This window comes from Plectropomus leopardus, chromosome 19, assembly GCF_008729295.1.
Source record: "Plectropomus leopardus isolate mb chromosome 19, YSFRI_Pleo_2.0, whole genome shotgun sequence".
NCBI lineage: Eukaryota > Metazoa > Chordata > Actinopteri > Perciformes > Serranidae > Plectropomus > Plectropomus leopardus.
Genome location: NC_056481.1, coordinates 21,512,259 through 21,530,320, shown reverse-complemented (window position 1 = coordinate 21,530,320; position 18,062 = coordinate 21,512,259).

Genomic DNA, 18,062 nt, shown 5'->3' with positions numbered 1-18,062 from the left:
TGCTCTTGTGTAAATATTCAGTGAGTGAAGGAAGGCAGGGTAAAGTAACACACAGCCTTTTTTGTTTTGGCCTCTGACTTATTCAGACATGATTTACATGATTTACAGTATTCCTTGAAAGCAGCTCACTCGATGAAAATATGGACCAAGAATAAGTTATTTTTTGAGAGGATTTATTTTTACATCCTTATGACAGGACTTAATAAGTGAAATACAGCACATGAACTGAGAAAATGACTCCTACATTTTCCCAAAATGCTGTTTGACACGGTCAAAATAAGGGTGTGGGCATGGTAGTTGCATTCAAAGGTGGCTTTATGGGCATAGAGGTGGGCTGGAGGCTGTGTTACTCACGCACAGGGTTCAACAACTGAGGCCTCACATCGCTGTAATGTCTCTGCATTTCCCAGCAGCCACTTGTTAATCAAACAGCATGGATGGGATGGTAACTAACTAAAGGACTGTTAATCTTTATGAGGAAGGAGAGGGTGGTGCAAATGGGGGAAGCATGTCAAATCATTTTTGAGCACGGGGGACTGACTTATGTTTGTATTTTAACTTAGGGAAAAAAATAGAAATTATCATTAAATTTGCAAATTTCCAACTGTCCTTTCATCACTTTATTCTATATGCCTCATTAAAAATTTTGTTTTCTTTTGAAAAAAAAAAAGAAAAGTGATTTATATTTTATTTTAAAACTTTTATGAGTTTTTTTTGTGCAATTTTGTTAGTGTGTGTGTTATGTATTGGTGCCTCTGGGTACGGTAAAAACAAAAACAACAACAACAACAAAAAAGTCACACTGCAGCCACTCCATTCATCTGATAAATAAAGACATTTTCCTAATGGGATTGTCTTTCTTGAGTTTTCTCTAAAGTTTCTGGACGGCGCTCTTTTCCACCTAGAGAATTACAGCTTCTGCCGAGCTGTGGTGAGTGTCTGTGGTTATGTTAATTACCAAATTTTACTTCTGTTTACAACAAACACACCAGAACTGTAAAATGCATCATTTCCAGTCTGGGAGGCAGGAGAAGGCTGTGAGACATCGGCTGAGTGTTTGGAGCAGAAAATGGAGCCACTGTGCTCAGAATTACTTAGTATTTTGTCATAGTAAATAGCCATTAGAGGCTTCCTTAGGGACTGTTCTTTATGTATGCAGGGGGAGAGGTGGTGTAAAAAGGAGGAGGCATGTAAAATGATGTTTGAAGCACTGGGAAAGGACTTGTGTGTTTTGTTTTTTTTTTTATTTTGGCTTGGCGAGGGCCATTAAAATGTAAATGATTGTATTTTGTAAGCAGATTTTTTAGAAAACATTTTGGCACATGTTTTTTTTTAATTATATTATTTATCACAGCCAAAAAAAACCCCAAATCTGAGCTTAAAATAATAATATTTAATTAAAAAACACTTTATTTTACATGTCTCATGAAGAACTTTGGTCTGCTTTTACCTCAAAAATTTTTTGGCAATTTATTTTTCTTGAAAAAATGTTGTCGAGTTAGTTTCCTTTAAACATTTTCAGCATTTTTTTTGAATTCTTCTTCAGCATTTTTTTTAATTCTTCTTCAGCATTTTTGTTTTTATAAAAACTTGGTGATTCGTTTTCCAATAGTTTAATGACAAAAGCTTCCATTCGAAAAATAAAAACCCATAACCAAATCAAACAAATTCACTTTTTACGTGTCCCATTTAAAAATTGGCCAAAATTAAACAGTTTGCATGAACTAACCAACATGCATGACAAGAGGAAAAAAGAATAAACATATGGCTCTTATCAACTCCAGTATTTCATCTTCAACTTTTAACTTACAAATAATTAAGTTCTAAATCTAATAACTAATTTATGTTGAAGGGAGGGTTAGCATTTTCCCCAAGTCACCCAGGGAGGCTGAAGGAAAAAAGTATTTGAAGCTTTGGGGAGGGTAAAAAAAAAAGAAAAAGAAAAGAAGTCAGACTTGAGAGACTCCCCACTTTCTCTGATATATAAAGAACAGTCCCTTACTGATACTGTACTGTGAAAACATTGCCTACTGTTGCTGTCGTGCTGCACATCTTGCACAATCATCTTGTCTGTACAGGGAACTTTTCAGTCGTGTCTCTTTCTTGGTCTCAGTCTCTGCAAACACAGGATCTCTGGAGGGTTGTGGTGCACCGGGCCTGGAAAAAGCCCCTATTGACGGTGGAATTTCACAGGGAGAGCTGTGTTTGTGGTCACTCGCCCAGCTAGCCTTCTTCTAAACTCTGTTCCCCCCAGCGACAGACCCAGGATGACCTGACGCCACAGCACAGAGCTCAGAGGGTTTGGACATTACATTGTTTCAGGCTTGGTTGTTAATTCAGCTTTGAATCTCAGTCAATGTGTTTTATGAAACTCCCACATCATAATGTGTGTGTGCAATTCCCTCTGACTTTTTTCTCTGTGCAGCAAAACCACTGAGTGGACACATAAAGTTTTACACTCATCCTCCCCGATGAACTGCAAAGTCTGATGAAATTTTAGGAGATGAAATTAAACTACAGTGCTCAAATGTATCACCAACTGGTACAGCAAGTTAATAATCAAGTTTGTCTTTATTTTCTTGTTGTGTAACATACTGTACTGAAATGAGTTGCTTGAAGACCTAATGCTGATAAATTGGACAAATTGGACAGTAGTCATGAAGAAAAAAAAAGCCTTACTAATGCTGCATAAAAAAAAAAACTCCCAAAAAAGACAAAACAAACCCAGCTTGTCACAGTGAGTTACAAAGTAAAGCTACAACCCGGCTGTACATTTGGTCAAATGAAATTGTCTTGTCAGTATGGTGGAAAGTCTGCACCACAGGAAGTGGTGAATCAGAAATGAGAGTAAAATAAAAACCACGTCCAGAGAAAGTTGGGACTCGTTGCCTCCAGGTCTCATGCATCCTCACCCCCACTAGACATAAACACTATGTTTCCTTCAAAGCTGGAAATTCCCGACTTATATAGGCTGTAATTACAACTTCTGTGGCTTCACTTCTACTGACCGTTATTGTACAAAAGCTAACGCTAAAGCTAATTATCAGAGGGAGTGAAATAAAAGCCAGTCTTTAAGAAAGCCACACAAATTGATTACAACTTATCTTAACTTATCTTCCTGAGCGGGAAGGAGACAAAAAATGCAAAAAATATTGTTTAAGGTTATGTGACAAATGGATTAATAGACCTGAGGTAACATTTTAGCCTGTACAACAGGCAAACATCAACTTCACTTTAACAAAACAGGTCTTAATAAACAACATTCAGTTAATGTCTAAAAAATAGAAAGTGTGGACTGTCTCTATTTGGAGCCAGCCTCAAGTGGTCAGTGGGGGAACTGCAGTTTTTAGAACTTCCGCGTGGGGTTAATTTTTCAGCCTTGAGGCTACCACTTGGTTTTAATGGACTTTAAAAAGATGGTAGTGTATGCAAAATTTGTAGAGCTTGCAACAGATAGCTGGGGCTTGGAAAACATACTGAGAAACCTCGATGGTCCTCAGCTTGGAGTGCTGACTTACACTTTTCTCATTAGTATAATTTCCTCTTCAGAAACCCAGAAAGTAACAAGACAACAACAAAGCTATGAACTGATGGTACTGTAGGATTTTGCAATGACGAAACACTCTTGCAGCTACTTGTGTAACCATGCCCTGTTTAAGCTCTAATTTTGTCTCATTTCCTGCTTTCCCCTCACTCTTTTCCATCACCAGTGATTTTCCAGCTTTTATCACTTCAGCAGATATTTTCTATTTTTCCTTCATCACAGTTTTTCTTCAGAGTAAATATTTTGACCCACTGTAAACTGTGTAAAATCTAGATTTTTATTTGATTACTTTGTGACTGACAGAGAGAGAATATTTTACATGCTGATGATTTTGTTTTGTGGAACTTCATTTTCCAAATATGCCTTGTTTCTTAGCAGTAAACAGATATATTTGGATAGTTTTAACTACATAAAAAAACACATAGAGCCTGTCATCATTGCTGCTGTTCCCTTTTGGTGTAATGTGTCCTTGATGTTAATGAACCTACGGTAATCTGCACTGATTTACAGGAAGTGGAGGTCATTCTTGAGTCATTGGGATGTTTATAAGAGGAGTGTGTGCACGCTCTCTGTGGGATAAATACAGGGGATTGTTATGCAAACTTTGCATGCAGACTTTTGAATAACAGAGGACTTGAACCAGAATAGATGAAGGAGTAAAATCCTCTCAGCACAGCGATGGGTGTCTGCTTTGTGTGTGTGAGTTAGGACTAGTTATGGTGACTTAAAAGTTAATTCCCAGACTCCTGCTCTCACCGGACTCTCATCCACTTACCTAACGCTCACCTGTTGCTCACCTAAACCTCACATAATACTATAGTGTGTGTGTGTGTCATGTAATACCTTCTACTCTAAACTACAACTGTGAACCTGGTCACCTTATGGCGTGACAGACCGCGTCACAGCGCCCAGTGGGAGCAGAGCCAATGGAAGATGTTACAAGACGAGGCAGACTTCCAAGGCTTAGCATGGCGGGAATCTGTGTATGGGGGCGTGAGTGTTACATGTGTGACATGTTAAAGGTGTTTGTCAACAATCACACAAGTGTGTTTCTTTGAAACTTGAGCAAATTGGCTTGGTTTCTTTCAAAAACATGGGAGGCAATGAGCGACAAAAGAAGAAATGATCAGAAAATCTGCAAAAAAATACCAGAAAATTAGATTACATAGAAATGACCTTAGAAAAAGTTTAGAAGTTTAGAAATTTAATTATGATAATTATATAGTTTTCCCCTAGCTTTTTTCTTTTTCCCTTGACATATTTCCCTAGCTTTTTTAAAACGTTTTTTAAAAATCTGCTAGTTTCTTGCAATTTGTGTGACATTACTGAACAAGAAATTGCACCAATTTGCTCTTTGTTCAAAGGTTTCAATACTTGTGAAAAGCAACTGAATGCAGAGCACAGTTCTAGAAAAAAGCTCGAGGTATCCTTCAGCAGACGCAAAAAAGATACCTAAGCACGTAACATGTAGAGGTGGAAGTCCACTGCAAAGTGGCAATATCTGATGACTTGGGATTAGAACGAGTTGTTACATTAGCTATAAATAAGTTGAAACTTTGTTGTAATATGGGTTTTTACTTTACTTTTACTTCACATGCTTCACCTTTAACAATTTTGATATTATTTTAAAGAGGCATAAAAGGTGACAGGAAGACATTTCTCCACTGACACACATCAAGTTCTACATGGCTAATGCTGGACAGCAGCAGATGGAGCTAGTGCTGAATGTACACAGACAGAAACCCAAATAACTGCACTCTGTGTTCAGGATCAACACACTGACCAGACAGCCTCTTCATCTGCCAGAGCCAAGACACCAGCTCCACATCTGAGACCTTCATGAACCCCCTGCAGAGCTGGCCAAGTGTGCCAGCCAAACACACACACACACATGAACACACACTTGCAGGTGAGACGCACTGATCAAATCCCCCAGAGCCAAAGTAAACATCTCCTTATTTCCAATCCCTGTCCTGCAGCCAATCAGGAGGCTTCTTAGGAGCGTCATTCTAATCAGCAGACAGTCTGGGGGCTTTTACTGGACCAGACAGTAGCTTAGGAGAATCTTACCATGTTCTGCAGGGTATTAGACGCTGATATGAGCTTTATCAAAGGCAGATTTTCCCATAAGGGGAAAAAAAGTGAGGCAGCGGTCGCCTGGAGGTCAAAGAAATGGTTGACAGGAAGAGGAAGTCAAACAGGCTCCTCTCTACTAAGCTAGGTGTGAATTCACAAAGAATGGATTGCAACTCTTAATGGCTTTATAAGGCTTTTTGATGAGCGAACCAGAACAGTCATAAAGTCGGTGAACTGACATTCATTTACACAGAAATATCTATCTTCAATAATATAGTGCAAAGAGGGCTGCCAAACAGCAAGCTTCTTAATGTAAGAATTTACCAAAAATGTTGCTTTTGGTTGGGTGTCGGAGTTTGCGTACAAAGCTGTATGGGCAGATTATCAGACCTTGTCTTTGTGGTCCCTTTTAAAGCAAAATGTTTCAGGTAAAGACCAGAGAGAGTCCTGTTATTTTGGGCCCCTGAGCCTGTGCCTGATATGCCTGTTCAGTAATCCTTCCACGGCTAAAACCATGAATTTACTAAATTGTTTGGTTCAAATTGGTTTTGTGCTCCTTTGAAGTCACGTGTCCTAAATTGTGGACCAAAATGTGATCTAAATAGGTGTTCACATCTTTATAAACACAAAGAGCTGTGTTAATAGTGAAGTCAGAAAGACCATTAACATCCTTCCAGTAAATCAGCAAAAACATTGATTAATCTGTTTACTTTTTCCTTCAACATTTTGTCCTGTGCCCTTTTATTATCATAATGAGGCACTTTGTAATTGTGGCACATAAATAAAGTTTATTATTGTGGTGTAATGACATGGATAAAGTGTTCCTCAAATCAACCCGGCCTCCCTGTTAGTGAACCAGACCTCACAGTACACCAAATAAATCAGAAGAGAGGCAGTTACATTATGATTGACACACACACACACACACACACACACACGTGTTTATATAGCATAATTGCTCTTGGCCTACATAATGCTCGATCCAAACCGCATGACATGGCAGGATAGTGGAAAAATTACAATTCATGTCACTAGATTTGGTCCTATCAGGTTGCACTGCTGTTTTTCTTTTTGTGGTTTGTGATCTGCAGCTCTGAGGGAGAACTCATGCTCATGGAGTTCGAAGCAGCTTGTGTTTGTCAGACACACAGTGTTGTGATAGTTGCACCAGAAGGCTTAGTTATTTTAGTTTGACATTTTGGGGAATACATTTTTTTCGCTTTCTTTTCAGGAGTTGATGAGGAGATCGATATCACTGTCATGTCTATGAAGCTACAGCCAGCAGATGAGTGGGTTTTTAGGGTCTTACCAGCAGGGTCTTGTTGATGACAGGACTCCAGGAAGTCACTGTCTAACACATAACCCCCCCCAAAAAACGAATGTGTCAAACATTCAAAACTTTGTTTTTTTGCATGGACTAAATAGACAAGATATAACGTGAATTAGTGAGCTTTAAGAAGTGCTGGAAGTTGGATTTTTTTACTTTTAGACAGAGCCTGGCTAGCTGTTTTCCACTGTTTCCAGTCTTTATGTGAAGCTATGGCTAACTGGCTATTGCTCAAAGAGGTTCTAACCCTAACCCCTACTCCCTAACCCTAGGGGTTTTACAGGGCCACAGTAGTGGACCCAAACTTTAATGGACTCAACAAATTTGTTACAAAGATCCCATTGGTCTTGATAATTTTTTAAAATTTATAGACCGTATCCATTTTTTCCAAGATATTACTTACAGAATAACTCAACATTGAACTGTGGTCTCACACTGGACATGGTGAGCGGTCTCCTGGGTCAAAGTCCTGTGTGTATTTGACCATCCATGCACCCCGACCTTCTTCTTTAGTCTTTAGACTACGTTACCTGACGTCGTCCTTTGCTCCCATCATAATTGCTACCGTAACCAGAGGTTGCTGCCTAACAATAACCATAAATATGGGTCAAAACAAGATGTTAATACAGACAACCTATGGGGTTGTTGTATTTGAGAGATGACAGTCCTGATGATAGCATTATTTTCACTGTGTAAAGGCTGAAGTGTAATTTTATATCATTTTCCCTGTGTAAGCCTCACTGTATTTTCCATGCATTCATGCCACACCTACACTTTGTCTTTGGTCTGTGGTTTTATTCCCACAGACTACAAATATCAAACAAATATTACTCAAACCCAAAACGATCTGTTCCTTTCTGTTTGTCTCTCTCTGCTTATGGTGACTACTGAAATTGGTTCCACTGAAACCAGTGGCAACACTGCTTGTTTCCTACTAAGAATTAGTCACAAACAAAAAAAGTTGTTAAAGCATATAATTTTGGATAATGTTGTGTACACATATGAGACGGTTGCAACCAAAATACAATGTTTTAAATATGGTTGAAACAATCATATAAACTTTGAGCTCCTCATTACATCCATGCTGGATTGCAGTGGTTAAATGCAAGATGAAATTACATGAGGCAAAAAGTTCTACTCCATTTACTCTCTATGAGAAATAAATAAGTGTGATAATGGGATATGGGGATTAATTCAAACCAGGCCTGCAATATACACATTTGGAAGAGAAAGCGGGACATTAGTTGGATCAGATCCCAGTGAAGCTAAAACCCCTCACGCTGTGGGTGTCCTGGCTGCTCTGTCGGATAATGTGCCCACCATGTAAATGTGAGACTTGTATCCGGTCCCTGAGTTTGGTCACGTCATGCCCTCTCTGTCTCTGTTCGTGTTTCCTGGGTCTTTATTCTTAGAGGCGTCTGCAGGTCTTTCCAAAACCCTAAAAACTGGATACTGTTCTTTGGGTGTGTATAGTACAACTGCAGAAGTCCTTAAGGGACTGTACACAAATTATTAAGGGTGAATGAGGTCAGAAAAGGGTGAAGGTATGTATTTATTTATTGCTGTGTCTTTTAAATTTTTCTTAACCCAGATTTATCAGATGACCTCAGGTAAAGTGGGACACTTTTGTATATGTTTCATAAGACTTATCTTATCCATTCCAACTTACCTGAACTCACCCATTATTATTTCAGCCTTAACACGAGAGGGTCGTCGTTACATAAAACTAAACCAATTTGTTATTTTAATTCAAGATGGGGACAGAAAAATTATGGGGTTGTAGCCCTGCCTATAGATATTTTGTGGGAAAAAAATGATATTTTTTTCCTCCGTACTAAGAAATAATGCTATCCACACAGCCTTAATTTTACAAAATATCTTAATCCACACTAGAAGGCTAAAACAAGCCCAAATCTTGCTGGTGTTTACTGTCTGTATAGGCTCATTTTACCTGTTAATAAACACCCATCACTGTTGCTTCCTTTTCAATGTAAGGATGAAGCAAGGTGAAACACCTTGAAGAAACAACTTTTTGGGTTTGAATGTACATTCGCTTTATCATCATATCTTGCTTGTTTTCTAAAATCCCCTAGAAAACCTCCCTTTTAATCAGTCCATCCTTGTTTCTCTTGATCCCTGCGAAGCAGCTCCATATGTGTGTGTGTGTGTGAATGTGTGTGGGAGTGCTGGAACAAGCTGGGCTTTCTGTTTATCTTTCTTGTTCTTCCCACTTCCTGGTCTCGGGGTTGCACGGTAATAAAAGGTACAGCAATGTCTACTGGAGACAGTCTGGGTCAAACTTAAGTGACGGTCAGCCGGCCTGGGTCAAACTGGCTGACCGTCACTGTTTCTTCACTAAAGAGTTCAGTTATTAATCATCTGAAACACGAGAACTGTGTTGTCTTCCCAGTTTGGTGCTGTGGAGAACCAGTTTAGAGAGTTAAGTAGTTTTTTACAGACTTGTTACTATAAAGATCATGACATGAGCTGGTGATAAGATATAAGTAAGTAAGGAGAAAGCTGAATACGTGAGACTTTGCCTAACTGAGTGCATGTGAGGGAAGGAATGAAGAAGTGGAGGTGGATGTGGATGTGGGGAGGGGTTTTTGTGCCACACAAGTTGCCCCTGGGGCCTGAGTGGTCGCGTTGGCTTTGGCAGGAAGATGGAGGAAGCAGAGAGGAGGGGGATGTGTGTGTGTGTGTGTTTGTGTGTGTGTAGGTGGGGTGGGGGGTGTGGGGGGCTCCTCCTGGTGCCACGTTTACATCACAGAACTGTAATTTCTTTCAGTGCTGAGCGAAGCAGAGCTGGCACTGTGGCTGCTCACTTCTTTTCTTTTTTTTTTTAACCCTTTTTTGACTGCTTGCTGCTCTGCTGACACCCACAGACTGACATGATTATGAGTGCGGGGGTTGTAATTATTTGTTTTCTTAGATTTACAATGGGTACATGTTCCTTTGTTTGGGTCTTAGTATTGATTTGTTACACTCCGTTTCCATCTTCACTCAGACATTGCATCCACTATAATTGGTTCCCCTGGAGGAGGAGGACTTGATTTGCCTTAACCAATCACAAGAGACCAACGCCTCCACCTGAACTGTATGTCATTTTATGTCCACACTGATGTGAATATCCATGCCAACATACTGGTTTTGCTGTGGTTTTCAGATTGGAGCAGAGCAAAGTAGACTATGATGTTGGGTGATATTGAGTGATATGTTGTTTTAGAGCAGCCTCGATAGTCTTTCTTGTTTAAAGTGCTCCTCATTGTTGTAATCACTGCTCCCTGGTTCTAGCATCACTTGACAACTGCTTGGCAATTTCTTGACAATTTCTTGTCAATAGCATTATTCTTGCCCAGGCTGTTCTCATTCCAAACTTATAAAATGCTGCTGCTTTGACAGCCCTTTCGTGTAAGATTGTGACGCAAAAGCCACCTTTCGCTGGCCTTTGGACCACCATCAGACAGCGTCAAGGTTAGAACCCGGCCAGACATAACCGTTGGCGATGTTATTATAGGCCAGATGGCACAAGCCGTGTCCATGTGACAGGTGTTAGGACAGCTTCAGGTTGAAATGCTGCTGATAATGATGTAATATAAGGACATATAGGGCAGGTGGGGAGGTGGATGGGTCCAACAAACCCTGGACTCTGATGTGGTACTCCTGTGTTTGTGTCCCATCTAAATGTGATACTTTTTTCCTTCACCTTACTATGCACCTCTTTCCCCTAATCCTAACCATCCATACCACTATGTGCGTTTTTGACGTACTGGCGTTGGTTGCCATGTGCTTGCGTTGTCGAAACATAACCACAGCGTCATCGCACCATGTGCATTTGTTTAGATCAAGTTAGCACCATCCTGGAACATAAAGAGCAGACACAAAAGGACACCTACAACGTAATTTTTAGACACGGAAGTCCACTAACAAAGCTGCAATATGCGATGACTTGGGATGAATGTGTTGGTAGAAACAACATGACAGACTCCATGAAATAGGACCTGCCATGACGGTATCAAGAGACCTGGATACAGCATTCATGTCATTAATTCCTAAGAAAGTTGCTCAGTTTGCCAAAAACCCCTGATGTTGACACAGAACATGTTTGCTGGCACCACTGAGCACATGTGCACATACACACAACCCAACCACCAAACTGTTGTCTATATCTCTGCCTGGTAATGACACTGTTGGTGCATTCTCATTAGATGAGCACACTGCATGGCATCGAGTCTAATTGGACCCATGCAGAGACGGCAGACAACATGTCTATAATTGCGTGTTGTCGCTGGCAGGAATGCTCCTCTTTTTTCATCTTTGTTTTCGACTGTCTTACTTGCAAATTGTGCTGTTCAGAGGAGCATTTGCATGCAAAAAGAGTGATGTAACTGAATATAAACCTTAAATTTAGTCATTTGAAATATGTACAATGATACATCCAAAAAACAAAAACAAACAACAGTCAGGCACTCCACAGAGACTCACAGATGAACTGTTACCAAACTCAACATTTTTGAAAATAAAAACTAATATAGAAAGTAAAATAAAATTTTCAAAATAAAACAAATGAGAAACTCATGTGAACTGTTGTAAATCAAAACAACCCCTGCATAAATCCACCACACACATGCACACACACGCACACACACACACACTGTTGCATCAGTGTGAGTCAGTAATAGTCTTCAGTTGTGAAATTCGTTGGGGTTTTCCAAAGTCCACAACATCATCAGTGTTGGAAAATAACTGAAGAGCAGCAAATGTTTTGGTTGAGAGTTAACAGCCAGGTGGTGTAAATTCTCAAACTCTGACCATAATCACAAATCACGTGACATTATGTGCATATTCAATAACTAAATTTGTTTCCCCACGTCAGCATGATTATATTATTTTTCATTTCTCCAACTTTCTGACAGTCAGTCCATGGAGCCTGAGAGCTAAATTAACTGCCTCATTAAAGCAGTATATCATTCAGAACAGCTAGAAAGTGTGCTTCAAGGTTACTATTTCAACACTTTAGGGAGCCATGTTGGAAAATCAACAGCAAAACTTAACACAGCAAAAGTATCACTTTATAATCCCAAAAGGACATTTCATTAGGATACACGTCTGTTCCAAAGTCAACTTATAGGAGTGCTTAAATGCTTTTGGCAGTTAAGGTATGGTTTGGTATGGTATTTACTTGTTCTGAATATGACAATATTCTAAATTTAAAAAGCATATTGTGTTTAGGTATTTTGAATTAGGGCCTTTTCTGAATTTATAAATGTCTAATTTGGGTTTTAGGAGCATTATTGGACATGTATACAGCCAACACGTTCTCATCCCAAGTCGTCACATGGTGCTGCATTGCAGTGGACTTGTGCGTCTACAAATTACATTTTTAATTATCCTTCTGTGTCCACTCTTTACATTCCGGGACGCCTTTGCTTTGGTCAACAAATGCACATGGTGCGATGACACTGGGACGTCAACAAACGCACATTGTGTCACGGATGGTTGGGATTAGGAGAAGGTGGCACATGGTATGATGTCGAAAAATTCTATTGCATTTAGACAAGAAGCAAACATCAGACCCCTGCATGAAAGTCCGGGGTTTGTTTTAAAACCTGGAATAAATGAGTTTTTAAACATCATTAATTTGCATGCCCAAAAGAAAAGCCCACATTCTGGTCTGAAGGTATAAACCCAGCTACTTTAAACTTTAAGAAAAACTTTAATAAGAACAGTTTTTTATAATGTGCAAATATTGCACTCCTTTACAAGAAGGTGACTGAAGGAATGAAAGGAGGCTGTGTTTGCAAGTCTGCAACAGATTGAAAAACCTTCTCTCAGAATGCAGAGGAGCAAAACAGTGCAAGTGGCACCAGCACGTCCACTTGTCTACATTTTGACGTGAGAATTGACATTTCAGGGCACATTAATCAGAGTATGCATGGCTGCATGTAGACAGGAATATTAATGGAATATACATTATAGTAACCATTAAAGCAGCTTAAAAGAGTAGTCTTTTTCAGAATAAGGGCAAAAACTAGAATATTTTGTGCATGTAAACTTAGCCAATGTTGAGTGTTGGGGGGAGATTGGATAAAATCACATCTACTTTGTCTCAGCTGTTGCTGAATCAAAACTTTACCAGCTCAGAAAATAGCTTGAACCTAAAAGGACAAATCACTCAAGTGTTAGTTGTAAAATGCAGGCAAAACCAGGCAGACAGACCAGGCCAACAAATCAAACAGAGAGAATAATCAGAACATGGGTAGCAGCAAAGTGGACGGACAATAGAGAATCAGGCAAAATCAGAGTGGAGGTGGAGCTGTATATATACTGCAATCAGGGAAATGAGGAGCAGGTGAGCAAGTGGCTGGAGATGGCCAGGTGAAGGAAATTAGGGAAGGGGTTACTGCAGGGCAGGAAGGAGTGGGTGGATCAGCAGTGACACACACACACACACACACACACACACACACACACACACACACAGAGAGAGAGAGAGAAGTGATTTTTTGTTGTGATGTTTATTTTGTGTTTTTAATGTTATTTTTATCTTGCTATTTATTGTGGTGTCTTCTGTGTTGTGCTGACCTATCTAGTAATAACAAAAGTAAAGTTGGGGGGTACAGCTGTGGTCTACTGGCAATGGGAAAGGAGTCTATCGCTTGTATTTTAAAACCTGCATACATTTGTTAATTTTGGTGGACAAAAGGTATTATTTGCTGATGAGCTGATGGCACCAAGGCAAATATCCAATATGTTTGGCATCCCTAAAATTGCAAGATGTCTTAGATTAAATGCTGTAAACATCCAAACATTAACTGGTTAAGCAAGGCATAATTTATTTAAAAAAAAAAACCCCCAAAAAAACAACCTCATTAGGACAGTTTTGGAACATTGTCCTCCAAATTAGGCTTAATATAATCAGTACAATATGTTTTCACCAAAAGCATAGCATCACACAGTAATTGGACAATTTACATGGTTTCATAGGATGCAAGAGGCCCTACTATAAACACTGTTACACGACCTTGTCACCGGTCTTTATTGGATTAAAGAGACACAGAGCCAGCTGAATGAGCAGAGTCCAAAAAGCTTTACAAGTTTTCCCCATGTAACAGTGTATACAGGATCAGAAACAGTTAATATGGTAAAAAAGAAAAAAACTAAGAAAAAAACCCCACCACTGTGCTTACAGGACAGCTTTCCATCTTTCCAGCCGGCTGTTTGCACTCACACCAGTTACCGTGGAAACCAGGGGCATCAAAATACAGGCACAATGACAAATACCAGCATCTGTGTGTGTGTGTGTGTGTGTGTGTGTGTGTGTGCGAGGGGGGGTCAGTGAGGTTCAGTCTGGGCGGTAATGTGAGACCAAGATGAAACACTCAGCCATCAGCACATTCCTATGGGCCTCGGTTTTCTTCAGCTCGGAGAGAGAGAGAGAGAGAGAGAGAGAGAGAGAGAGAGAGAGACAGAGAGAGAAAAGACAGAGCAAGAGGGAAAAAAGAAAGATGGAGCACAAAAGAAAATAAGGCGAATGTCAGAAAGAAAGGAATATTACAGAGAGAGAAATCCAGGCAGCAGTAAACATGTCAGCTACTATAAATGATGCAGTAACAATCATAATCACACAGCAGTAACTCCTCCACCTCTCATTAGAACAGCGTGTATGAGTCTGTAGATTGTTTTGAGGTTTTCTATAATGATATGCTCGACACAAATCTAACTTCAGCCTCGCCTGCTCCACAATGTTGGTTGACAGAAGAATTCACACCCCACAAATATTGTCTGAATATCTGCGATCCAGACTAGAAACAGAGAGCTGGCTTGTTTGTGATGTGGCTGCAGAACCATTTAATAATCCACTTAGAATCATGTGGACCTAGACTTTTTGTTTGTTCAAATAAATTAGGCAGCAAACAAGTTTAAAAAAGTTTAGAGTGCCCATTTAGTTTGCTAAAAGGACCTGTAAACAACATGTGCTACTTTCAGTTTTCAAAGTTTAGCTTGTAGCCTATTAAAAGATTGGATTGTTTCTACATATACACATCCCTAACATTTTATACCAAATGTTTGTGCTTAATATTCACTCTTTAGGACACTGAGTTACAGCCTGAGAAGCACCAGCTAACTCACTAACATGAGCTAGTGTTAGCCATGGATATATAAAGAGATCTGGATACAGCATCTAACTTCCAACAACAGAGTGACTATCTTCCCCTGGCTGAGTGGCTAACTTCCCCAGTCAAGTGGCTAACTGCTCCTGGCCAAGTGGCCAACTCCCCCTGGCCAAGTGTCTTTACTTCCAATGGCCGAGTGTCTAACATCCCTAGGCTAAGTGGATTGCCTCTTCTGGCCGAATGGCTAAGTACTGGTTTAGGACTCTGCTAACTTGAATTAGGATAAAAATGATGCAGCCCTGCAGCTCTTCTAGACCTTTGAAATGGTATGCAACCAAATAAATCATATCCCAAATGTAAGATGAGTCATTTTGCAGGGACTGTAGGCCTAACTGACTAAAAATGATCTATTCATCTACGATGAAAATCAACGAAGAAAGGTAAGGGCAAGAAAGCAGATTGACTTTGCAAAATAAAAATTAAAAAATTGCTTGAAAGAGACATTGGTGGAGGGGCCCACAGAGACTGCTTACTCATAAGGCCCCAGAATTTGGTGCTACGTCCCAGTTGTGGGATAGCTTGGAACACTGCAGCAAAAGCTAGCCATGTAAGACAGTGGGACTAACATACAGAAAAATGGGGTATAATGAATGAAAAGGAGACGGACGGCTTTGAGAAGTGGACAATTGACTTAAGATGCGACTGCGAGGGAGAGTCCCAGCTGCTGTTATTCTTGCTTTTTGTTTGTTCAGCTCCGTTTGGAGGACTGACTGCCCGTCTGTCTCATTTTCTCCATTCTTTACTCCATTTTTCTGATTCAGCTCACCCCTTTCAACATCCCACATCCTTCTCTCCTCTGCATGCAGAGGGGAAAAACGCAGACTCCACAGTAATTATCCAGCTGGAACTGCTCATGGCTACTTGGGCTGTATTAAACTCATTACAGACCAGAGAAACAGATTCTGAATACTCCCTCAGTGGAGAATCTGTTTTTATACACATTACGTTATAATTTGACACCTTGATTGTTCATTCATTGGTCATTTCTCAGATACACTTCAGCACACTTGAATTCAGACCCAACAGTTCCATTATTTCCTACCGTCTATTTTGTTCCTCTTGTCGATTTGGGAGGTAGAGGTGGAAAGGTCAGTCTTAAGCTGGTGACCGGAAGGTATCCAATGGCGAACCCAGCACAGCAAAAGGAAAGAAGAATTCAGGGAAATTCACTGGAAAGCACCATTCCATCCATCAGGAAATAAGCCTCAGCAGGATTAAAGGATGAGGAAAAATCCACCAAAGCGAGACCACTTTTCTGCTTCTCTCTTCCATAACAGGCGAGCTGGGAGTTAAGTGACTGGAACTCATTACAACTGCGGGAAATTTCTACCACTGGCTAACCTTAACATGTCAAAGAATTTTGTTTTTTGCTTTGTCACAAAATGTACATGTTTTTGGGTTACTTTATGTACAATTTATCAAATGTGATAATGCCTTAATTCTTTTTGGCCACTTGGGGGTGTTGGAAAAAAGTTGTGCCAGCAAAGTGTAGCTTAATTACACATTAGGCAGATATGAAGCAATGTTAGCATTGATTTGGAGTTATGTTAAGGAATGTTTAGTCCAATATTCACTCCCCTTTTAGCTCTGTTTGGGTCTCTACCAACTCCTGAGAGAATATCTGACTCTTTAGCTGCCAAGTCTTCTCTGTTGATCAGCTAGTTGCTAATTTTGTCTGACTGGTGTTTTGTTTTTGGGCAGGTTGTGCACAGGGGAGTTACTAGAGATTTTTTCAACAACAACAACAAAAAACCCTTACCCTACAAACAAAAACATTCGGGGTCTCTGTTGTCACATTTTGTGTTCTAAAACACTCCATACATGTTCAGTGGGAGACGGGTCTGAACTGCAGACAGGCCAGTTTAGTGTCTGCACTCTTACTATGAAGCTAAGCTGTTAAAAAACGAGCAGAATGTGTCTCACTGTCTTACTGGTATAAATAAAGACATTCCTCAAAAGACGTCATCTGGATGGCAGCATATGTTGCTCCAAAACCTGTGTACTGTTTAGCACAGGTTTTCATGGTGCTTCCACAGATGGGAAGTTACCCATGATGCCACGGGCACTAACACACCCTCATACTATCACAGATGCTGGCTTTGAACTTTGAGCTGGTAACAGTCTGGATGGTCCTTTTCCTCTTTAGCCAGGAGGACACAACATCCATGATTTCCAACAGCAATGTGAAATGTAGACTCGTCAGACCACAGCACACATTGTGTCAGTCTGTGTCAGATGAGCTTGAGTCCAGTTGACGGTGCTTCTGGATGTTGTTGACATATTGTTTTTGTTTTGCATGGTAGAGTCTGAACCTGAATTTGTAGATGCTGCAACAAAATGTATTTACTGACAATGGTTTTCCAGTGTGTTTTTGATTGTAGTAATACCTCATTTTACAGGGTCAGTGGAATCTAATTAAACAGACTCAGTCATTAATGTCATTAATTACACCTGCGCTTGCTATCATAAGTTAAAATGTCTGCTGTGAAAAGGGCCTATTTTTGGCAGTCAGGAGACTCCTTGCAGCTACAGTTTCATATGAATAAGCTTCACTGAATAGGACTTAACTATAATTCTGCATTTATGAGGGTGGCCAAAATGCGTCTGTGGGTAGTATACAGGGCTAACTGTGAATGGTACAGTTATCCACTGTACAAACTTACAGGGGTGGAGCTGCGAAAGGGAAATTAGACCAGCAGGACACTGAATCCTGTATTACACAAGTCCAAGCACAAATCACACACAGACTCTCTGGTAGAAGCTTGGAAGTCAACCTTTATTGATACTGTTTAAAAAAAGTCATGTCAACCAACAATAGAAAATCATATACGTCTTTCATATTTGCTTCAGTACTGCTGTTTATAAAAAACACTGATTAACATATCTCATCTTGATTAGGAATGACACTGAGCTCTGACAGCCTCTAAACACTGATCCT